This window comes from Podarcis liolepis, assembly GCF_965112155.1.
Source record: "Podarcis liolepis genome assembly, chromosome: 6".
NCBI lineage: Eukaryota > Metazoa > Chordata > Lepidosauria > Squamata > Lacertidae > Podarcis > Podarcis liolepis.
Genome location: NC_139559.1, coordinates 26,120,957 through 26,146,705, shown reverse-complemented (window position 1 = coordinate 26,146,705; position 25,749 = coordinate 26,120,957). Strand labels below are relative to the sequence as shown.

General features: G+C 44.5%; 1 pseudogene across 1 annotated transcript; it reads left to right on the top strand.

The window, feature by feature from the left end:
- The first annotated feature begins 24,360 nt into the window (after window positions 1–24,360).
- Window positions 24,361–24,892, top strand: LOC310709851 (large ribosomal subunit protein uL30m-like; annotated as a pseudogene). The gene has a single exon. The product of its transcript is annotated as a large ribosomal subunit protein uL30m-like (transcript).
- The last annotated feature ends 857 nt before the right edge of the window (window positions 24,893–25,749 follow it).

The window sequence follows — 25,749 nt, the reverse complement described above, 5'->3', positions numbered from 1 at the left end:
GGGTTTACTCCCAAAGCCTTTCTCATGAATGAGTATAGCTGCAAGGCATATCGGAGATCTCCTAGATGGGCTACCTTCCCAAGTTGGCAAACCCCATCTGCCCCTCATTTTCCTCACCAGCACAATGCAGTAAGTGCCTTCATGACCATTGAAGCCACTATTGGTCTTGTCCGCTCAATCCACCAGAGCCCGCCTTCTCATGCAAGGGAAAGGAAAGAGTAGGGATAATGAGGTCTGAAAAGAAGCCTTCTCCAACACCATCACTGCTGCTGGAAGGTAAGTTGAGGAAAGGGAATAGGACCGAGGAAGCTAGGAATGGTCCATGCCTAGCCCCAATTCAAAATAATTTTAGAAGCTTGTTATTACTGAACTGAGTTGTATGTATTTCTTTCCTAACATGTGCACTCAATTCCAGAACTTGACAGCAACACTAGTGGCAAGAAGCTGAACCTGTGGGCAGGTTGACTGTGTGGTATATACTGGTATATACCAGTAATAAACATCATATTTAGAAACATAGATAGGTGACCCCACCAGCACAGGTACATGCAACCACCCAAAAAGTTACAAAGGAAGACAATGCTCCTGCAAGGTCAAAAGAAGTTCAGTTCTGATTCCCTACAAAAAGTTCGCCTTCTCATATCAGCTCAGGCATAGAACTCCTTTCAATGAGACCTTTTTGTTATATCTCCCAAAATGTTTGCATTTATAAAATCTTTATCCTGAGTGTTCCGCTTGCATAGCAAAAACTGTTATATGAGATTATGGTTATGATATCTGGCTATTGATTTAGCAGGGTATTATCTCAAAGCATTTCTACCTTCCCCTCCTCTCCCGGTCTTTGAGAGACATATCGTTCCCTCTTTAAAACAGCTCATCGCAGATGTATCACCCGAGGATCTATTTCTGAGTGAGATTTCACACTGAATGAGCATTATCCTTGATAGAATTTTTAATACATAGCTAGCAACTAGGCATTGATCGAGAAGAGTTAAGCTGGGGCTGAAGGCTACATAAATATAAATGTGTCATAATTGCTTACAATAACTAGTTACAGGCCTTGAAATAAGAGTGGCTATCTCCCAGAATACCTCCTCCTCTGTTTTCTAGCGGTGTTAATAGTCTTATGAAAGAAATATTTCCAGCTATCTTTCCCAGCACTGAAGCCAAATTTGTTTGGGGGATAAGATAGGGCATGGCAACAAGATGCTATAATCCATCAATCATTAACTGGCAAATGGCTCATGGGAGGTTAGCATGGACTACAATCAGAGGCAGAGCAAGGCAGAACAAGGCAGGTGTGGTGGGTGCAGTGCGCTCTGGGTGCCATCCTTATGGGGGTGACATTCTGCTCCCCGCTGGCCCACGACTTCCAAGCCTACAGTGGGGCCACCGCCCACCAGCAAAGCTGTGAAGGAGCTGCTGCAAGGCAAGCCTACCCACTAGCCATCAGCTGCGCACGGCTTTGCAGCTACAGCTCTCTCAGAACTGCAGCCACGAGCAGAGGATCCCACCTCTGTCCGTATGGTGCTGTGTCAGCAAACCGCCCGGCAGCGCACATGTGCCATACATGTGGCGCATGCTCCACCAAGCGGTTTGCCCTGCGCCCTGACATCCCGCACTCGTTTAGCCTTTCTTTGCCCCTGACTACAATAATTACTCTCATCTACTGTATTTTTTATTTTTATTTTAGAAAACAGGGCTGTTAGCTGAAAGTGGATCAATGAAATTGCAAGTGGCTCCTTTGCCGCTGAATAGAACTTTTAATTCTTTATGATGTCCAGGCAGTCTAAGTTGAATTATGGTAGTATTAGCAGGAGTGCCAACTGGAATAAAATATGGGGGAGAGGCAGGTAAGCCCAACCACACATAATTGATCAGAAGACATTTGAATTGCAATACCCGTCAGCTTTGGAGGGGGGGTCTGGCCCCTAAAAATATTTTATTGGTAGGGCCAAGATACCTCAGCCCCTATGAGTTGGCTTACCAAGCCTGATGCCCTCTACATATTGCAGGACTATCATTCCCATCCTCCCTGACCTTTTGCTATGCTAGTTGAGGCTGGTGAGAGTTTAAGCCCAACAAGATCTGGAAGATGCCAGGTTGGGGAAAGCTGAGTTAAAAATGGGCCAAAGTACAATCTTCTTGCCTTGGGTCCACCTGAGAACATTGGTCCTTGCATTATTATGTACAGAGGAGAGTTGGAAATGCAAAGGGGCCCATATAGGTAACCAGCTGGTGCAAAATAAATACAATATGGGCTGAGGGTTTAGCCCTAGTCAAGACCCAGATGGCTGTGTTCCTCACCAGTTGAAGTTTCTGAAACATCTTCAAAGAAAGCCCCATATAGAGCCAGGAAATGTAATTAGGGTGTGGATCAGTGTAATGGGATTGGCTGTGCCCAAATAGAGTCACAGCCTGCAAATCACCCTAAATTAATAAAAGACACCCCTCGTCAAGTGTTGCCACCGAATATCATTGCTGAGTCCAGGAGAATCCCCAAGCTGTGAGTTTGGTTTTTCAGAAGGAGCACAACCCCATTCAGAATCAGCTGAACAGGCAATTACCACAACCAGAGCGCATTGTCTTGTTTCAGTTTGCTCATCCGCATCCATTTCAGAGCTCTTACCAGACATCTGCACAGACTGGAATTAAAGAGATATTCCTCCTTTTCTCACACACAGGAGGGAAATCTTCTTATAAGATGATGCCGTGTACACATGTGTGCATTCTCAAAAAACAAAGAAAGGATATTTAATGTTTAAGAAGTATTGGTTTCTCCCATATGCAAGCTTAATCGACAGAGCAATCAACTGATTGATTATTGCAGTTCATACATTTAATCAATTTAATTGGCCTGCAGCCCCAGTTGGAAAGGGTGTCACAGTTCCTTGCTGTCAATACCCAAGTTTGTCTGATATCATAGTGGGGTTGGACAGTTTCAGACCCAGGCAGCTGCGTTGCAAAATCACAGTGCAGAGAATCTGTATTTGAGTTTTTACAGAATAAAAAAAGAATCATCCAGTAAAAATGATAATTAAAATGATATGTTGTCATTTGTTTAAACATCATGGACAACCAAAACACTATTTTTCATCTTTTGGTTTTCTCCCCCTCTTTTTTTAAGCAGAGATACAACAATGGACACAACTGCTCATTTTTCAAGGAAGCAGTAATGCTCATTAAAATTCCAGTCTCTTCATTTGGGAATATTGAGTCATGGTACTTTTTTATTCTATTTGGAGTGGTCTTATTTATAGGCAGTAATCCAAAAGCAATTTTGATTAGGTGGCAGATGCTGAAGAAGGAAATAATGGGGAAGACAGTGAAGATATATTGTTGACCTTTCTATTGAAAGATGGCACATACAAAAGCAACAGCCCTGATGCATTCTTGGCAGTTGCTAAAATACATGTAATTCCACAGGTATGTGAAAGCAAAAGTCAAAATGCAGTGTAGCGATGGTAAGCGAGTGGATGCTATTTCAGGGTGGGAAAGAGCACCATGCTTCCATAGTGTGTTGAAAAGGATTACTGCAGAATGTGCGAAGCATCCCCATATCTTTATCTTTTGTATTTTGCATCGTTGGGAACTAAAGTAGTAGCTTTAGTTTTTACTGTCTTTGGTTCCGTGATCACTGCAGATGGTGACAGCAGTCACAAAATTAAAAGACGCCTGCTTCTTGGGAGAAAAGCAATGACAAACCTAGACAGCATCTTAAAAAGCAGAGACATCACCTTGCCGACCAAGGTCTGTATAGTTCAAGCTATGGTTTTCCCAGTAGTGATATATGGAAGTGAGAGCTGGACCATAAAGAAGGCTGATCACCGAAGAATTGATGCTTTTGAATTATGGTGCTGGAGAAGACTCTTGAGAGTCCCATGGACTGCAAGAAGATCAAACCTCTCCATTCTTAAGGAAATCAGCCCTGAGTGCTCACTGGAAGGAGAGATCGTGAAGCTGAGGCTCCAATACTTTGGCCACCTCATGAGAAGAGAAGACTCCCTGGAAAAGACCCTGCTGCTGGGCACAAGGAGAAGGGGACGACAGAGGACGAGATGGTTGGACAGAGTTCTCAAAGCTACTAACTTGTGCTTGACCAAATTGTGGGAGGCAGTGGAAGACAGGAGTGCCTGGCGTGCTCTGGTCCATGGGGTCATGAAGAGTCGGACATGACTAAACGACTAAACAACAACAAAAGTAGTAGGTATTTTCTGGCACATTGTAGGAAAGCAGATTTATAACGTCCCACATCCTTGTCATATCCAGCATGGATTACTGTAATGATTTCAGCAGGAGATTGCCTTTGTAAGCCACTTTGAAACAGCTACCAGTTCAGCTACTAGTGGTCCAGGCTTAATTTGACCTAAGACTCTTTCCCAGGTCTTCGTCCTGGGAAATGTTTTGAGTGCCATGTACGGTCCTGGAACATGTGTAGTAATGATGCAGAACTGCACACCTGTGGGTAGTGATTTGCCTGGCTTCTTCAAATACTTTGAGGAAGGGTTGTAGCTCAATGGGGGAGCCATCTGCTTTGCATGCAGAAGGTCCCAAGTTTAATCCCTGGCATCTCCAGGTAGAGCTGTGAGAGAACCCTGCCTGAAACCCTAGAGAGTCACTGCCAGTCAGTACAGCAGAAAGGACCAATGGTCTGATTTGGTATAAGACACTTTCCTAAATCAATATAAGATTGCATCACTCTCTGAAGAGTCTCTGAGGTTCCTTTGGTAAGCTCTTTACAGGTGGGGCCTACCCGCAGATATGAAGAACTGTGTATGTAGATTTATTGCACAAATCCCATTTGAAATGAATTCATATATGTATGTATTAGTTTTATCATAGTTCACTATTTTACATCTACTTTGTAAAGAAAGAAGGTTCTAAAAATAAGGTTGATCTCTTGAGGAACTCCCATGCGTTTTAACACAGTATGGTTCAGCAAGTGAATTCCGTATGAATAGGACCCCATTTGAGGGCGGCTGTATCACAGCGTGAACTCATTTTCACATGCAAGGCACTTTGACGGGAAAAAGGAGTTCTCTGCCGGCAATTATATCTGCAACTATAACATTGATTTTCCAATCCCATGCAAAGTTAACAATTTTCACCCACCCACCTCCCCAAAAATGACAAGCGTAAGACGAGCAGTCGACTCTGATGAGGATTTGTTCCCTGCCTCATAAAACCAGACCTCTTCACAGCTCAGGATTACAGACTCCAAAGGACTGGCAGAAGAATATCCTCTCCTTTTAAATCTTCAGTTAGCAGCCTCCAAAGCGAGGTTGAAAATAAGCAGGATGTAACTAGGCCATTAAGTAAGCTGATGAAATCATCTCTCTCTCTCTCTCTCTCTCTCTCTCTCTCTCTCTCTCTCTCTCACACACACACACACACACACACACACACACACACACATTAATATCTCCTCCTGTTCCATCCACTTTCCTATTTCCCCCTCTCACATGGGCACACAAACACATGTATTGAAATGTTACCAAAGCAAGTCAGTGTCTTATCAACAGCAGTTAGACCTCAAGGCTGGGTATGCTTTGGACGGGGCATTTTTCCTTAGTACTGTTTTCAGGAAGATCTCAGGAGCTTACTGTTGCAGGCAACTCTCACTGGTGAAAAAAGCAGCAAGGAAGGTGAGGCAAGTGGTCGGGGTCAATATTTTCCTGCAAGACAGCTTTACAGGTATATTAGCCCTTCAGGAGTTCCTCACCCAACTCAAGGGGTCAGTGGGTCATTGTCTCCAGAAAACAAGTCAATGCCTTCTTTTGCTAAAGGTGGAAGTGTAATTCTGGGCTTTTTACCAGAGTCAGTGGGTGATGCTATGAGTGACCGTTGGGTTGTTCCATCAGTTTTTAAAAGTACGTGAGTATTTTCTCACAGTATGTTGTTTTCACGTAATGTTTTTACCTTAAGGATAAGGTAAGTTGGTTAGAGTGTGGTGCTGATAATACAAAGGTTGTTGGTTTGATCCCCATGCGGGACAGCTGCATATTCCTGCATTGCAGGGGGTGAGACTAGATGATCCTCAGGGTCCCTTCCAACTCAACAGATCTACGATTCTATAGTTCATACATTTGACATAGGCATTCCTGGATTTGCTGCTGAGTGTGCCAGCAACAGGGAGCTGCATCCAATACAGGCTCATTTATTAGCATGCCTTTATTGTTTGAGGTTTGCAAACACACGTTTGTCACGTTCACCATTTAAATGTTAAATTGTCAGATTTCAGGGAATCCGATCCTCCCCCCACGGCAGGCTGCCAGTAATAGATAGACAAGGTGCTCTTACAAAGTCTTTTATCCAATATTCAGAGAAAGGCTTAGAAATGTTACCTGTTTGAGTAAAGGTGTTGCTCCAAGTAAGCTCCATCTCTTCCCTTCTCAGTGGTCAACAGCACCACCCCCTTCCAGTGGCTGCTTAAGGCCAATTGCCTCTTAGCTCTTTGCTCTTCTACTTTTACTGCTCACCGGGTTCTGAGAGAAGGGGGGTCTGGAATGCTTTCTATTGATAACAGGTCAGCCAGCTGCTCCAGCTCTGCTTCCCCCCCCCCCCTCTTCTCCCATTATCTCCCACCTTTGCCCCTCTTCTATCTCAGAGTCGTGACCTTCTGCAAACCACTGTTGTAAATCTATACTGTCTCCCTTCTCTCTGGAAGTTTCAGGAGGGGTGGTGGTCTCCCCCATCCTCCTCAGTCCAGTCCCTGACATGATTGAATTGGAGCCTCGGCTTCAGGATCTGTCCTTCTAGTGAGCACTCAGGGCTGATTTCCTTAAGAATGGATAGGTTTGATCTTCTTGCAGTCTATGGGACTCTCAAGAGTCTCCTCCAGCACCATAATTCAAAATCATCAGTTCTTCTGTGATCAGCCTTCTTTATAGGGTCTCTGCTATTTTTAATGCCCCTGACATTAAGATGTGTTAAAACCTGTCCTATGCATGTTGGCCCTTAGTTTCAGACATGGACAAGACCCTCAAGAAATATCTATGTGAATGGATCACGCGAGTGTGAGAAGCAGCATTCCAATTTGACTCCAGTAGAGTTGGTCCCCAAACCAGCTATTACTAGCGCCATACGTTCTTGCCTCCATGGTCTGAATATTGGCTACTTAGCTTCTGTTCCAAAGCTAAGCTGTTTCCACTTGGTTAGCAAGCTGTGGCTGCTCCCACTCTATGAAGGCCCTGCTGCTTCTTGGGAGTTTGAGCATTTATACTTTGTGTGATGTGATTTTAATAGTATTGATATTTCTTACCGCCAGGCTTGTAAGTGCGAAGATATTAGTGTCAAAATGCTAGGTGTCATGGTTTTAGATGCAGTGTGTTATACAGATCCCAGAAAGAGCAGATGATGCTCAGTCAGTAAAGTGATGTCTGTTTGCCACAGGAGTGCTGATATAAACCTTTCATCGTACCTCCTGAGGATTAAATATCCCCTCTAAAAATATATACCTATGTCATGTGCATTTCACACAGCAGAAAAGATAACAAATGCAGCAATAGCCCACAGGAAGAAAACACCAAGGATTTTCCTGTCTGGGTAAATATGTAATTACAGAGCTATTTCTAGCCACATTAAAAATTCCACTGGACTTAAAGTCATTCCTTACTTCTTTGCAATATTTCTTCCTTCAGAATTCTGATTATAAAGCTGAGTCCCAGCAGAATTAAAGAAAAATGACTATAAGTCCTCTTTCCTTCTTTCTTTTTAAAAAATGCAATTCTGAATTCAGTCTCAGTTGGAGTTATATTCCAAATGCAACCCTTAGAATCCCCTCTGACCTTTGCAGACTATTATACTCTGTTGCTTGGCCTTCAGGTGCTGCCTTGATCTTACTTTTTGGCATACAAAAGAGGAACTTCTCATCATTTGAAGCTGTTCTGTCCAACCAAGGCAAATAGAAAAGCTTTAATAGCCTGTGTCATAAAGTTTGAAATGAAAGATCAATACACTTTTTCCTTTTTTTTAAAAAAAAAGGTGCGGTGTAAAATAGCACAATAGGTCTATGACAGTACAATTTCTAATTTCCCCTCCAAGGCAGTCCTTGTAGATTGCTAAAGCCCTATAAGCCCAAACCGCAGGTGTCTGTGTTTCAATTCTAAAAGGATAAGCGGTTGTCACTGAATACATAAGTAACTGGGGAGAGAGAAAAAACAGTAGGAGAGCTTGTCAAAATGTTCCATTTAAGCTCAGCAAATATATCGTTTATTACTCCATTCCATGACAATTTCAACATTGTTAAAGAATCTTGCCCTCTTCTGAGGGGGTGAGGGAGAAAAAGAGAGAGAGAAGCAGAAGATGGTTGTAAAGGAAGGAAGAGGAAATGTTTGCAATGAAGAAAGAATTCGGTGTCTCTAGAAGGATTTGGGGACCTTACATGTCCTCGGCAATTCTAAGATGTTATAAGGGTCATGTTTTAACTGAATCCAAATTGACTTTGAAGCTTCTAACCCATCATTATTGGTATTTTGTTTAAAGTGGAGAGTCATTTTCTGCTAGCAGTGATGTTCAGCTCTCACAGTGGTTAGCACTTTGGGTTCATTTCCTAAAAAGTATGCAATTCCACCAAACTGCAGCCTAAACTTTTCTTCCAAAGAATTCTCTCTGTAACATAACCATTTTTACACCATACGGGAATGCACTCATCTCAGTTTCCAAAATATTTTGTACATTATGAGTAACAGTTCTCATAGCCCTCTCGGAACATGACACCCATGAATTTGAATCACTGCATTGACTTCCGGCCACAGTTGCCATTGCAACTTGGGGGATGATGGAAGCTCAGTGGTACAGTACAGTGGTACAGTACACTGGTACAGTGGTACAGTATCCATTTTGCATGCAGAAGGACCCAGATTCAATCCCCGTCATCTCCAGGTATGGCTGATATACCCCTTTCTGAAAACCTGGGGAACCACAGCCAGTTACCATATGCAATATTGGTCTAGAACAGATGGAACAGTGGTCTAACTCAATATAATGCACCTTCCTAAGGCAAAAAGAGCTCTCCATAGAGTGGGGGGTGGATTGAACTCAGTTCAGATTGGCTTTTTTATGCTGGTACAGAAGTAGGTTTTTGAGGGCTTGTGGGACACGTGAAAGAAAGATGTGGTTTAATGGAAAGCCTCCCTCTTCTCAGAAATGGAACAGATTGTGGGAAGCAGATGTTTCAACTCACTATCTTGGAAGATAGTGGACATTCATTCCCTAATACAAAATGGCACCAGTGCTGATGAAAACTTGTGCTCTCAAAATATTGGGCCAAACAGTTGGTTTTTGTAATGCAGCTACCATATTCTCATAATAAACTAACCAGAACATACCCAAATTAGGAGACTTCCTTCCTTTCTTCTTTCCTTCCTTCCTTCTTTCTTTTTTGCAGCTGGGGGCATGAGAAATGGCATCAGGCAGAGGTGCCAACTTGAATAAAATATTGTGGGGGCCCAGGTAAGCCCTGCCCTACATAATTGATCACATAACACAGTGCACACAAACCATTTGAATGGGAATGCCCATCAACTTGGAGGGGTGGTCCCCTCAAATATTTTATTGTGGGGGCCAAAGCCCCTACAGCCCCTAGGAGTTGGCTCCTATGGCATCAGGGTTAGTGACCCCTTTCCTCTCCTTATGAACATATTCAATAATGATTGATTGATTGATTGATTGATTGATTGATTGGGATGTTTGCATCCTGTCTTTCAACACAGCACTTAAGCCAGCTTACAACAATACAGTGCTGGGGAACCTGGGACCTTCCATGTTGTTGGAGTCCAACTCCCATCATCCCTGCTCACTGGCTATGCTAGCTAGGGCTGATGGGAGATGAAGGCCAACATCTGGAAGGCCAAAGTTTCCCCATCCTTGACTTAAAACCACATAATGACCCGTTTTGCCCTTGGCTACAGCTCATGGTTAGTGGGGAGACAGGGAGAAAGAGAAGTTTTCCAACATTATTCCATTAATAGCCGCATTATAACAATGCCAATTTAGCAGGGAGAAAGATTAACCATGAGTCCCAGTTTGGATGGCACACTACGCCAAACAGTGGCTTACTGCAGCAAAAAAAAAAAAAAAAAAAAAAGGACCAGGTAGGAGGAGCAAGTCAACGGCAAGCTCCTTGCCAGGAGCCTTTATGTTTGCATGGTCTCACTTAGCCAAGGTTTGGCTTAGCCTGTCCTGTGAACAAGCTCAATGCATTTCCAGGGGCTGCAAGCTAGAAGCACCACTCCGCCCTCTATCCAGACAAGCTGAGAGCATTGTCCAAGGATACATTCCAGCTAGCCAAAAGCACTCAAAGAGAGCACAGAGCAGGACCTGTGTGTTCTGGCATAGCTTGGGAGAGTTCTGAGGGCCAGAGAGGCCTGGGAAGGAGATTCTCCGCCCCTGCTCAAAATGCATGAGAGAAAAGGCTGCCTAAGAAGTGGCTGGAGGAAGCAGCAGCCAGTTGTGGTGGTGTTTGCTGGCTTGTATTATTTAAGCTTCAAAAACTGTACATCTACGTTCTTTAAGTGCCTAAGATGTCTCATGTACCATTTGGAAGGGGAGGAGTTTGCGGAGGGTGGGGGAAATACTGTAATGAATATTCAAAATGAAGCATGTCAACATCAGGCATCTGACAAAATAGGTGCTTGCGTACAAAAGCATATGCCACAATATGCGTCTTAGTCTCTGATGTGCCACAGGACATTTTGCTTTTAATTAAATTTAGCTCCTTCCAATAGAACAAATCTGGATTGAAAATCTTCCTAGAATTCTATCTGCTTTGCAGTTAACATTCTTATGTGCTTTCGCCGGGTGCGCAAACACAGTAGCGAGGATCACATAGCCAAAGAGCAGAAGAAAACTATCAGGGTGTCTCATAAGAATCCACGAGGGTTATGAGAGTGACCCCAGTAAGCCTGCAACATTTAACTGATGGTTGACTAGAGTGTTCAATTTTTTTAAAAAAAAAATCTATTTAAAACATGTCTCTGATTAAATCTGCAACATTTCTAAAACAATTAAGTTTTAAATATAAATGCATATACCAAATGCCTGTACTGAGGGCATCACCTTACAAGAGCCATTTCTTTATTTGTGTGAGAAAAAGGAGAGGGTGCTTCTTCTCAGATGGTGAACCTAACCAAAGATATGCTGATTTTACTGACTGGTCATACAAATTTTCAATCAACTCAGATTCCATATGTGTTTGCAGGGAAGCAGAGGGAACAATTAATTACAGGAATTCATTTGTGGGAGAAAATGGGAGGGGAATTGATTTGAAAGAGAATCTGGGCTAGTCATTGGAAGATCACAAGCAGAGTATATGTCCTCTGTGTTGTTGTTAGCATCTTCTATCCTCCATGAGTTTGTCTAACCCTTTTCTAAAAAGCCATCTAAGCTAATGACATTCTCTCCAGGTAACTGCTGTGGTCAGCATGGCCAGCCAACTGCACAGATGGCATAGGTTAGGCATACCATTTGCCATGTGGATTGGTGGCACTCCATCCATCAAGATTGATTGTCAAATTCACAGCCTTATAGAAACCAAAGGTTATGAAAGGCTAAAGCATCCCACGCATCCCAGACTGCAGGGATCGGTAACTGCAAAACAATGTTCCTGATGTCTGCTGTAAGATCCATCTGGATGAGATCTAGGAAGGCTCCACCAAGGAAATTTCTGGGCATTTGAAGAGGGATGGAGAGCCTGTGGTATGCACAGATGTTGTTCGATTCCTATCAACCTCAGACAGCATGGCCAGTCCAATAAAATCTGGAGAGCCACGGCTTCCCCATCCCTTTGTTGAATAGTTTGTTTAAAGGTAGGGTTCATTATTGTTCCACAGGGTGTGTACCACTTTAAGGGCCAGGGTGCATATCCTGACCTAGTTTTTGCAGCTGTGTGGTGGTGTAACAGGTGCTGATAAACCACTGTGATTAGCTGTGTCAGCAATCATGTTTGCTATATAATGTGCTTTACTCTGTACCTTACCCCCCTGGTGGATGGGTGGGTGATGATTATAGACACTATGTAAGATGTATGTTTGAGAAGTTTTTGTTATTAAACCTTCCAAAGATCTCTTTGCACCTCTTCAGTGATTCCATCTATGTGGTCTACTCTGCACGCACTCTGTGGCATGTTAGAAAGGCCTAATACCCTTAACTAGAAAGGCAGATAGAAGGAGGAGGCTAGAACAAGATAAAAAAAGTAGACAAGGAAATATGCACAATGACCCTAGGAACTATATCATTCAGGTGTAGACTCTGGAGCAGATTCAGACAATTCAGCCAGGAACAAAGATGGAGACACTCCAGAACTCTAACCCCAAGCATCCAAGCATTCTGCTTTTCCTTATCCAACTCATGCTATTAAATGTCTGTATAACCTAATATTTGTGAGACATGAGCAGCTGGATATAGTTCAGAGGGAAAGACTTGTTATGCAGGGACATGACTCCCAGGCTGCAGAAGGAACTATCATAGGCTCATCCTACTACAGCATTCATGAGCTTCTCAAGTTTGATTAAAACTCTCAGGCCTTTGGAGGAACCGGGTTGTTGGATCACAATCTGTGTTTTACTGCTATTTGTTTGTAGTGGTTTATCCTGTATTGGAACATGTTGCATTGTATCATGTTTTTTATGTTTCTAGACTGTTGTGGAAAACTGCCCTGGGTTTACAATGTAATGAATTGAAAAGAGAGAGAGAGAGAGAGAGAGAGAGAGAGAGAGAGAGAGAGAGAGAGAGAAAGAAAGAAAGAAAGAAAGAAAGAAAGAAAGAAAGAAAGAAAGATCAGCACATCCAAACAGCATACTCAGCTCAAGATGTCACTATTCTTATTTTAATTAAATAGAAATAGATAATGTAATATGTTGGGTGCCAGTGCTGAAACTAGTAGGAAAGCCCTCCTAATGCAATAGAACTGTATAATGCCATGAATTTAATAATAATTCTTGGTTGATGGGTGGAGTGTGTTTTTACTAAATGCTTGTATTTTGTGTCTTGAAAACCTTGTAAATCTTTTTTGTGTGTTATTAGGCAGGCAATGCTTTAACCTTAAATAGTATTTTCGTTTCTCCTAAAGGAATATTTGTCCTTGCACAGGAGAACTTCAGCCTGATAGAGCTATCAACTGTCTACTCTATTTCCTGGCAGGTTTTTGCAAATGCTGCATTTTGTGTCAATGTGAAGGTGACATTCAGTGTCAGGTGTTTTAGGTGGAGGAGAGATTAAAGCTTGATAAACAGAGAAAAATTAATCCTTTCAATGTGAATGTCAGCGAGAGTAACTCCCACGTTGCTCCCACCATATAGTTTATGCCAAGAAGAGAGATCCTTAGAACAAGCGGCCATTGATCAAAATTGTGAGCGGTCCATTCTAGACAAAATCAAATGAGCAAATGTTTGCATTTCATCCTCTGCCAGTCCTGGTGTTTCTTCCCTTGTCACATCTTTAAGGTGTGTGATAAACCAAGGGAACACATGATCTAATCAGCTGCAAGGGCTGATATAATATTCCACATGGATTGACTTTCAGTTCCAATATCACTAGCTCTATTCCAAGAGCAAGAATTCCCTGTCTTTTAAATTTTAATTATTTTTGCATATTCTAAAAATACTCCTTGTCAAACAAAAACCCTGTATACCATCACCACCACTAAGAAACAAAGTGGTTAGGCAGCCCATGGAGTAGCCCTGGGATATCAGAACATGATGGGAGATGCTAACCTTCTAAGATACAGGTTGCTAATGTGGTGCCCTCCACAAGTTGCTAGTTGCTAGCTGCCACTAGCATGGCTAATGGGAAAGGATGGTAGGAGTTAGAATCCAACAACAACTGGAGGGTAACACTTTAATTACCCATGTACTAGAAGCTCGGGGATTTGTCTAGGAATGGATTTGCACTGAAGTTGTTATTCACATCCATCAATGGTGTGCACCTCCAAGGGTGAAGTCAAACCGCTGCATTAGCAGCACCGAAATGACCTCCCTGGAGCGCAAGCCTGGGCAGTGTATATGGTGGTCTTGGGGTGCCCAGGTGACACTCACTGATGTGGTCCAATGGAAAGCAGATCAATACATTTGGCACCAGCTTGGCTGCAGGAGTTGATGGGAGAAGGATACAAGGCACCATCCAACTGTCTTAGGGACTCCACTCAGGATTTGTGTAGGGTTTAGCCCTTAGTCTTTTCTTCTCCCAAAGATGTCCTGCAGAGCAGTGGAGGTTCAGGATCAGAGTTTTCCTTCTCCTAAATGAGGCACCTTCCCAGGTTGATGAGCCCCTTCTTCCTCACTTTCCTCTGCAGCACACGCAGAAACCGCCTTCTTGACTGTTGGACCCACTATTGGTCCCATCTGCTCAATCCCCCAAAGCATTCTCCATGCAGCAGAAGTTCCTAAATCACTGAGGGGTTGAGAGCCATTGCCTACCTTTACCTCATTTAGCCAGCCAGTTGAAGCCATTCCCAGGGTGTGCCCGCTGTTGCATGGTGATAGCTTATATGAGCCACTGGTGAGAACTGAGTGTAACCAAAGGTGGAAAAATTATCCCAGAAGGAGAATGACATGTCCCTCCATAGTAGTACTACTACTACTCCCCTAACACCCTGTACAGTGGTGCCTCACAAGATGAAAAGAATCCGTTCCATGATTCTCTTCGTCTAGCGGTTTTTTCGTCTTGCAAAGCAAGCCCATTGACGGATTAGAGGATTAGCGCTATTAGCGCTATTAGCAGCTTTTAGCAGCTTTTAGCGGCTTATCAGCTTATCGGATCAGCTGATAAGCGGCTTAGCAGCTTAGAAAAAGGGGGGGGGAGGAAACAAAAACCCTGCAGGAACTCGCAAGACATTTTCGTCTTGTGAAGCAAGCCCATAGGAAATTCGTCTAGCGAAGCACCTCCAAAATGGAAAACTCTTTCGTCTAGCGAGTTTTCCGTCTTGCGAGGCATTCATTTTGTGGGGCACCACTGTACATAGGAAAAACAGAAACAGGCATGGATCAACTTGCTGCAAAACTATATGTGATGAGGCGGTCAACTGTGTATTTACCCCATTCACATGTGAAATGAGTTGGGAAGCCATACTTTAAGACAAGGTCTTCTGGCCTGGGGGCCTCTTTCCCTCAAGGCTAACCTCCCAGGAGCCAGATGCCACAGCAGTGTGTGGAGAAGACAACTCTTATCTTTGTACAGTAGCCTACAGTTCAGGCTTCCTCAACCTTGGCCCTCCAGATGTTTTTGGCCTACAACTTCCATGATCCCTAGCTAGCAGGACCAGTGGTCAGGGATGATGAGAACTGTAGTCTCAAAACATCTGGAGGGCCGAGGTTGAGGAAGCCTGCTACAGTTCAACCACACAGAGATCAGAGGTTTCTGCATGTACAACAAGAGATGTTATTGCAATTCAAGGATATATGCCAGCTAGGCAAAGGAACTGGAGGAAGGTGTGGAGCAGGACCCATGAGGATGTGCCCTGGGTAAGGTCCTAAGAGTGTGAAAGTGTGAATTGGAGGGTCACAGTGTTTGCACCATGCCAACCTCACTGCTCCCCACCCTCCTGGTATGCTACAGAGAGGGCAGTAACAGGAGGTCAGGTGAATCGTTCTGCCCCAGCTTGCCGCCCACTACTGGAAGGACTCATCAAAATTGGGACCATGGGGTTTAGGGATGGGTAATTTCCCCCATGTGCTGCGGTTCTGCTGAACCCCCTTCCTCTTGGTACCATTTGAATCTTTCTTGCTGGGACTAATGTGAGCTTCAAGGATAAAATGGCATGCATGCACACACACACACACACACACACACACACACAGAGGGGGGGGTCATTTGCAGGCAAACCAAATTTAATGCTATGCAACCTGAAGCTAAGGACTAAAGAATTAAGCAGCTACATCTTTCTGCTCGTATGCTTTTTAATTCTTTTTCAAAAAAGAAAAAATTACTTTAGCTGCAGCTTTTTGAAATAATAAAGAAAAAAGCCTATGATTCTACTCAGCATTGACTGAGGCCAAATGACTATTTAAGACCTTTTCAGTCTGTTCACCTTTGGGGGGGAATTAATTATGCGCCAGACATAGCTCATTCTGCAAAATGCAATAGTAATCTTTCCTGCAGAGGAAAGGCTTAGCGGAGATGTTATTGTCTCAGCCAGCCCAAACAGAGGATCCACAATGAATGTTCAGAACAGAGCACTTCTCAAGTTTCAGGCTTTCATCACAGGAGTAACCTTAATGCACGGCTCTGCCCTGCTTTATTCAGGGATGAGGAACCTGTGGTCCTCCAGGTACTATTGGACATCATCTCTCATCGGCCTCAGCCAGCATGGCCGCTGATCAGGTATTATGGGAGTTGTAGTCCAAGAGCACCTTAAGAGCCACAGCTTCCCTAGCCTTGCTCTGGAAATGAAAGGACTAGACTTTTAATAGGGGAAAGAATATACCATTGAAAATTATCCTAGGCTGTGTTGCCCAACTGAGAAATTGCAGTCTGATTCATACCTGAAAGGGAAAGCAATCTAGATGGCTCAGTCAGCAGAGCATGAAACTCTTAATCTCAGAGTCGTGGGTTTGAGCCCCACATTGGGCAAAAGATTCCTGCATTGCAGGAGGCTGGACTAGATGACCCTCGTGGTCCCTTTCAAACCTACATTTCTATGAATCTGTGAATGGCTCCTGTGGTCCTGAGCATGGCTGTGCTCAGCGCTTTTCTTCTAGAAAAAGGTGCCAGTACTCACTATGAAGTTGTTACAGTGAGTGCCACCCTTTTAACCAGTGCTTTTCTTCTAGAAAGAAAAAAGACATGTCAGTACTGCATACCCGGGGCAGGGGAGCACTGGCTGTGCTTTTACATAACAAACAAAGAGGTGCATTCTAATTTTGTTCAGTGCAACACACTACATATACCAGGGCAGAGCCTGCTTCACAACAGATAAAGTCTAGCAGGCTCCATCCCTCTGGCCCAGAGGTGTACCTAGGCTCCTTTGTGCCCTTGGCAAGGAGCTGTATCAGTGCCTGAGAAGCTGAAACAGACCATGGACCAGAAACTCAGAAAGTTTGTTTTTCTCTGCTTTTTTTCCTCCGCCAGTGACTTCCTCTGCAACCATCAGGGTCAGGTCTGCTCTGCTCTGCCTTCCCTCCTCTGCCACTACCTCCTCGGCTGGCATCTTCACAAAAGCATTTCCAGGGAAAATAAATGCTACAGCAGAATAGGGCTATGTGCACATTAGCAGTTTGACACACAGCAAGGTCATTCCACCACCCCTTGTGTTTCAAGCTGTGTTTTCTTGTTGCTCTACACATCAGAGAGGGGGCAAGGATGTATTCTCCCAATGTGCACCACTTGATTTCTTTACCCACACCTGCAAACTCCCTGAACTCCAAGTCAACAAAGCTGCCATCTGGGCATGTGCAACAGCTGTCTTAAATGAACACACCTCAGCTTAAGTGCATGTTTTCAAAACGGTTGGAAGCAGGTTTGAGAGGAAAGACATAAACAGCAATATTTCTCAACAGGTAAAGGACCCCTGGATGGTTAAGTCCAGTCGAATTTGACTATGGGGTGCAATGCTCATCTCTGCTTTCAGGCCAAGGGAGCCAGCGTTTGTTCATGGATAGCTTTCTGGGTTATGTGGCCAGCATGACTAAACTGCTTCTGGTGTAATGGGACACCGTGGTGAGTGTCAGAGTGCACGGAAATGCCGTTTACCTTCCCGCCACAGCAGTACCTATTTATCTACTTGCACTGGTGTGCTTTCAAACTGCTAGGCTGGCAGAAGCAACAGGAGCTCACCCCATCAAGCGGATTTGAACCACTGAGCTTCTGATCAGCAGGCCCAAGAGGCTCAGTGTTTTAGATCACAGCACCACCCACGTCCCATTTCTCAAGAAACTACAGGACACATGTGGATTGTGGCTTATGGTCCTGTGTATGCAGCTTCAAACACCAGCTGTAGCAGCATGCTGGAGCTGGAGTAAACGGTAATGTGTACATAGGCTAGGTCTTTATTTTGGTTCTGATCAAAAGCAAAATAAAGCTGTTTCTGAAGTAGGTTAATCCTTGTGGATAAATTCTGTTTGAGCTAACCAAGAAATGAAAACCCTTCCAGAATTCTGCTAAGCCCCAGTGCCGATGCTGATGAAGACACCGACGGTGCGCAAACAGAGGAATAAACTAGAGACTATCACCTGAATACACAAAACTGCACTTGCTACTCTCTTGAGATGTCCGTTTTCTATGCACATATTTGCCTCGGAAATTTAAGCATGCAGGAAAATTTACAGCCTAGGTTTACAGTGTGGATAAATGCTTGAATGTTTCCAAATCTGGAAAGCCATCACGAGACATTAAATTGACAGGCTCTGTGAGATAATTTTTAAAATAAATAAATACAAATGAATACAAGGAAGTGGATCTGCCAAAGCATTCCCATCAGAATGAGTTAGGTTTGGTACAAAATGTACATTTACACTTGACAGTGAAAGACAGCTTTGATTACCAAGGCTTTCATGTAGGTAGGTAAAACATAGCTATATATAATAAATCCAGCACAACATTCAAAATATATCTCGCTGCTGTAATCAAGGTAGAGTGCAGAGAAAAGCTATCTTAAAATGAGCCAGCATTATCCCTAATTTAACAGCAAAGTTGGTCAACATGCCTGTACGTTCACACCTGTTTCTTGAGTTCTAAGAAGGAAACTGGCTTAGAAACCAGATCCTGTATTTACTGGCAGCGCTTCTAATTCCAACAGTATATGTTTATGAATGCTTTCTCAAGGAGGTTTACTCCATAGTATGCATGCCCAAGATTGCAGCCTAAATGTTGGAGCTGGCTGGATTCACTGCTGAAGGAGAGACACTCTGCACATGCTCAGTTGCTTTAAGAACATGTGGGCTCCAACTACCAGCCCATTTCAATTTCGTTGTTCTGTATGGGACAATGACAATAAAGATATCGTATCTAGTCTGGCAACCAGTTCTCACAGTGACCAACCAGACAGCAGCGGAGCAAGCCGATTGGGCGCCTGGGGCGGGGGGCGCATGCCCTGTGCCCAGGGGCGGGGCCAGCCAGGGCAGGACACTCCACAAGACCTCTGAGGAGTCTGCCTGCCTCTTCCCACTCAGCCATCCTACAGCTGAGGTAGAGGCAGCAGGCTGACCATTTGGGGCAGTGCAGAGTCTATGGGCGCCCAAGCCACCGTGTCACTCCCAGGAGAGACGCGTGGCTCAGGCATGCTGCAGGCCCCACGATGAGTGCCGCCTGGCATTTTGTCACCCCTCTCAGTGGTGACACCCGGGGTGACCTGCCCCCACTGCCCCCCTTCCTCCACCCCTGCAACCAGATGCCTTGGGAGCCTTGGGAGCCTTGCAACCTTGCCATTTTAGTCATGCCTGTCCCTAGCATGGGAAACAGGTGAGCTTTGAGTGACCACATCAGGTATGCAGGTATTCTTCCAGTGTTAGCTGAATAAACCTTCAGTTTTCCTTATTTATTTATATAGCAATGCAGTGAGCGGTAATCCAATGCAACATTGCCACCTTGTGGGATGTTCCGAAAGTTACTGCAATAGTGGGGGGAGACTGCAAAATTCCTGCTTAACATTGCACATCCCAGCAGCACTTGATTAATCAGCACCCTGTGTTTAACCAAGTCACAAAGATTTCTTTGGTCCCAGTAAAGACATTGCCCTAACACAGACAGAGGATGACTGAGGTTCGGTGGCTGGCAGGACATGCTTTCTATGCAGATAGTTCCATGATAAGCCCAGGCAAAAGACTGCCTGCCTGAAACCTTAGCAAGTCACTGCAGGTCAGTGTATCTGATACTAAGCTGGATGCAATAATATTCTGACCCATTATAAAGCAGCTTCTTATGCACCTGGCTTTAAAGATATTTATTCATTTCTTTATAACCAAATCGGTCAAATTCTTCCATTGAAAAGTAGTGTGTGTTCTTTTTAGTTACTATTGATTGATTGATTGATTGATTGATTGATTTTAATACAAGGAAGGCTCTCTCTCTTTTTTTTACAAGCAATAAGTAACATCATAATAGAAGTTATCACCAGTCACCTCAATTACAGAGAGGGTGGGGTGCCATGGAAAAGTTACAAAAGGAAATGAGGGCTGAGTTTTCCTTCACATTGGTAAACTGCCAACCTATAGGCCTAACTAAACCCACGAGTTTCCCAGTAGTGATGTATGGGAAGTGAGAGCTGGACCATAAAGGAGGCTGATCGCCGAAGAATTGATGCTTTTGAATTATGGTGCTGGAGGTGACCCTTGAGAGTCCCATGGACTACAAGAAGATCAAACCTATCCATTCTGAAGGAAATCAGCCCTGAGTGCTCACTGGAAGGACAGATCGTGAAGCTGAGGCTCCAATACTTTGGCCACCTCATGGGAAGAGAAGACTCCCTGGAAAAGACCCTGATGTTGGGAAAGATGGAGGGCACAAGGAGAAGGGGACGACAGAGGACGAGATGGTTGGACAGTATTCTCAATGCTACCAGTATGAGCTTGACCAAACTGTGGGAGGCAGTGGAAGACAGGAGTGCCTGGCGTGCTCTGGTCCATGGGGTCACGAAGAGTCGGACACAACTAAACGACTAAACAACAACAAGCCCACAAGGCTGCTGAGACCACTTGAGGCTGCTCACTTAGTCTCGACCTCATATCATATTTGCCATCAGGTGTGGGGCAGGTAAAGACACAAGTGGGTCACAAAAAGAGGTTTGCTACCGACTGCTGACACCTGCACAGATCTGTGCATGTCTCTTATTGCCTCTGAATCCAAAATAAAAACTGCCCATGAGCAGAACAACCCCATAGTGCCCCCCACCCAACTAAAAAGCACCAAACAGTGCAATTTTTCTTCTCAGGGTATAGATCTTCAACCAGTAAGATCTTCAACACAGGTGGGTTTGCAACGCCATCCTAGGTGGGTCACTGTAAAGCTATTTCCACCTTGTCCCTAGCTCAAGGAGTACCATGTGTTTCAGCTAGGATGCATTCTGCCAGTGAGACACTAATTTTTTTCAATTTGCCGTGAGTGCAACAACGTGGCAGGAGAAAGGAATCAGCCTTTTCAGTAAGATGTTTCTGCTTTTCTACAGCTATGCCTGTAGTATTAGAGCTCTCTATGGAACAGGGGTGTGCAGTCCTCCATCTAGTCTATTCCTCTAGCTTTCTGGGCTTCTCCTGCAATGGAATTTTGCTGGGAACTAGCATGAAGAAGTGTCAGCTGTGCTGGGGTAGCTTGGTAGCCACCATGGCTGCGATGGGGCCCCAGGAAGTGATGGCAGGGGTCTGGTGGCTTTGGGAGGAGACAGTTCTCAGGAGATAGGATTGCACATCATCCTCACCCCACTCTCAGCAACTTGAAATAGCACTGTGTCAGGGGAAAAGTTTATTGGAGGATGGATGGCGGCTAACAGATTGAGGTTGAATCCTAACAAGACAGAAGCACTGTTTTGGGGGGGCAGGAGGCGGGCAGGTATGGAGGACTCCTTGGTCCTGAATGGGGTAACTGTGCCCCTGAAGGACCAGGTGTGCAGCCTGGGAGTCATTTTGGACTCGCAGCTGTCCATGGAGGCGCAGGTCAATTCTGTGCCCAGGGCAGCTGTTTATCAGCTCCACCTGGTACGCAGGCTGAGACCCTACCTACCTGCAGACTGTCTTGCCAGAGTGGTGCATGCTCTAGTTATCTCCCGCTTGGACTACTGCAATGCGCTCTATGTGGGTCTACCTTTGAAGGTGACCTGGAAACTACAACTAATCCAGAAAGCGGCAGCTAGACTGGTGACTGGGAGCAGCCACCAAGACCACATAACACCCGTCTTGAAAGACCTATATTGGCTCCCAGTACATTTCCGAGCACAATTCAAAGTGTTGGTGCTGATCTTTAAAGCCCTAAATGGCCTCGGTCCAGTATACCTGAAGGAGCATCTCCACCCCCATCGTTCTGCCTGGACACTGAGGTCCAGCTCCGAGGGCCTTCTGGCGGTTCCCTCACTGCAAGAAGCCAAGTTACAGGGAACCAGGCAGAGGGCCTTCTTGGTAGTGGCACCCCCCTGTGGAACGCTCTCCCACCAGATGTCAAAGAGAAAAACAACTACCAGACTTTTAGAAGACATCTGAAGGCAGCCCTGTTTAGGGAAGCTTTTAATGTTTGACAGACTATTGTATTTTTATATTTTGCTGGAAGCTGCCCAGCGTGGCTGGGGAAACCCAGTCAGATGGGCGGGGTACAAATAAAATAATAATAATAATAATAATAATAATAATAATAATAATAATAATAATAGTGGCAGAGAGGGAAATCCATATATGGGGTATCTCTGTGAAAATGCATACCAGATTACAAGTTGGGAGTCAGGGGTGGGTCTTGGGCCTGTTAAAGGTCAGTGGGGGGGGGTGTTGATCCACTCCCTTGATTGTGTATTCATATGTGTGGATATGATTGCATAAATTGGACTGGTAGAACAGATATGCATGTGTGAACTCAATTTCTGGGCAGGAATCTAGCACCCAACAGTGGAATTTGTGTTCCAGCATTCCAGGCTTGTAATTATAATCAAAAGAGGAAGAAATAAAAACAGTAAAGACCTGATCCCGCTGAGATATGGCCTTGCAGCCATAAATACTTCTTTTTTCTTTATAAAAAAAGAAAAAGAAAGCCATTTCTTGGCTTCTGCTTCCAATGCAAAGTTCCAAATAAATGTAGAAATAAATCTCCCGAACCCTGCTGAGTGTTGGCACTGCAGATGGTAAGGGCTCTGGTAAGTGTTACAACTGAGAGGCTTCTTCAGATGAATGGTAATTAGGCACTTTAAAGTAACAAAAACTTCAGAAAATAGCATAGGCGTTGGGATGTAGAGAGTTGTATCATCCATCCTGCATCATTTCACAAAACAATACTGAAGAGAGGGCCCATAACACTCACACAACCATCTGTCAAACAACAATGAAGAGGGCTCTGCAAGCACAATATCACCATATCCGAAGACCGGATCTGGGGTAGAAAGGAAGGGATCTGTGGCTAGGTTGCAACAAGCAAGAAACCAATGTTTGCTACATGTAATAAAGTGGTTGTACAAAATTTGGGTTGGGAACATGGTTCTGTAGGTGAAATATACTAGGAGTTGAGAGTGGATTTCATGCTCTTTATTCAGCTCATAGTGGTGAGGACGAATGGAAGTTCCCCCAGAATGTCTGCTTTATATACATTATTTACACAATGGGCCCCACGTGATTGGCTAATTCCGGGATTCTCCTGCAGGCCAATCAGGCTGCGGATTCACTTCCACCTGGAGCTGGATTGGGTGGCTCCTGTGGACCAATCAGACTGCTGCATTCTGGGTCCTATTGTTCTAGGACCAATCAGACTGCTGCATTTTGAATCCTATTGTTCTAGGACCAATCAGACTGCTGCATTTTGGGTCCTATTCCACTCAGTACATAAGCATAGGTTTCCTCCTTCTGGGCAAATAGCTTGGGAAAGCATTCTGGGAGGAAGGATTAATTGCTCCTCCCTCACTTCCATTGTCCTGATCCACAGCTACTAGAAGTGTTTTAAAAGTGGGAGATAACTATCTGCAAATCTGAATCATGTTTAGTTTGGTCCTTAGATATATTCTGCAACAACTGAAAAGGTATAACTCCACCAAGCTTGGCAAAACAAAGCATTCTTTGACTGTTGCCATGGGGGCAAGAAAAGACAATTGCCAAGGGTGTTGAACATTCCAAAATTCCAGGACTCTCTTTGTGCTAATAACAGTTTACCATTAGGCTTACCATTGTAGATTATCCTGAGACAATACCCTGACTTAACTAAGGTGTATTGGTAGCCCATGATGACCTGCTAATGGGTCTCTGAGAGATTGAAGACTGCAGTCCTTAACCCTGGTTAAAATTAAAGGAACCCCTGACCATTAGGTCCAGTCGTGACCGACTCTGGGATTGTGGCACTCATCTCGCTTTATTAGCTGAGGGAGCCGGCGTACAGCTTCCAGGTCATGTGACCAGCATGACTAAGCCACTTCTGGTGAACCAGAGCAACACACGGAAACGCCATTTACCTTCCCGCTGGAGTAGTACCTATTTATCTACTTGCACTTTGATGTGCTTTCGAACTGCTAGGTTGGCATGAGCAGGGACCGAACAACGGGAGCTCACCCCGTCGCGAGGATTTGAACCGCCAATCTTCTGATCGGCAAGTCCTAGGCTGTGTGGTTTAACCCACAGCACCACCCGCATCCCTGGTTACCCGGAAGTAAACCTCATTGAATTCATTAGGGCTCACTTCAGAGTAAACATGATGAGGAGTGGGCTGCTGTAAGAAGGCCAAGTGATGCTCAGAAGAGCTGACTCACAGGGTTTGAACATGGCGGCGTTGCTGGGCAGAGTTGTGGGTAGGAGCCCTTTTGCTGCCTGGCAGAGTCTTGCAAAATAAAAGTGGAATCAATCACCTGGAGGGTGTGGATCAGGCAGAAATTTCAAGGTCAAGAATTCCTGAATCGGTATTTCAGTCACGGCCTGGTGATCATGAAAAATATGAGGGTGATCCACAGCAGCCCCATAAACTGCACCCTGTGACCAGAGTCAGAAGTGGAAGAAGGCGTCCTTATTGGGAAAAAGAGATCATCAAATTTCTTGGATTGGAAAAAAGATATGAGCTAAGAGTGCATAAAAACATCCCTTCTGTGAATGAAAAACTGAAAGTAATTAAACCTCTAATAAGCATTAAAACCATTAAAGCTGCCCCATGGAATTCCATCTGAAGAAGAAATGTCTGATACCTATATTAACAGTGCAGGTGAACTAATTCGTCGTCATCTAAAAGAACCGGAACAGAAAAAGATTGATGCTTTGTAATGTGTAGTGCCATTTTGTACAATAAATGTAATTTTAAACTGAAAGAGAAGAAGAAGAAGAAGAAGAGCTGAATCACCCCGATTCCTCAGACACAGGGAGAAAGCAAACTGCAATTTTGATGATATTAAGGTTGCTTCCAGATGACCTGTTTATTGAGCATTCATCGTGATCTGTCTGAACAAAGTTTGCAGGGGTGTTATATGACATTGATTTATTGAGCATTCATTCTGTGTCCTCTGGTGATTTTACCTGGCTGGAATATATCCTTGAACTGTGATAATGCCTCATGCTGGCCTGCATGGAGGGCAGAGAGTATAATAGAATTATAGAGCTGGAAGGGACCACAAGAGTCATCAAGTCCAAACACCTGCAATGCAGGAATCTCTCACCCAATGTAGGACTTGAACCCACGACCCTGAGGAGTCATGCTTTACTGACTGAGCTATCCCAAAAGCATTTGTCTGGCTTTTGCCACACCCATTAGTGTTATGTAGCCTCCCTGAAGTTTGCCCAAGATGGAATGTGGTCCCTAGGCTGGAAGATTCCCCCCCACCCCTCCTGTATTTTGTCCTCACTGAGCATTCATTCAAATTTGTGTACAGCGCAGTTACCGTATTTTTCACTCCATAAGACGCACTTTTTCCCTCCTAAAAAGTAAGGGGAAATGTGTGTGCATCTTATGGAGCAAATGCAGGCGGGAGGCAGGTGGGAAAAGCCCCCAAGAGACGCACACACGCTCCTCGCGGCTCTTGTGGGCTTTTCCCCAATGAGGGAGAAGGGACTAACTGGCTGCGTCAGTCCCTTCTCCTTCCTCGGGGAAAAGCCCGCAGGAGCTGTGCACCCTTTAAAGAGCATGCGGCTCTTGCTGGCTATTGTGGGAGGTGAGGGAAGGGAC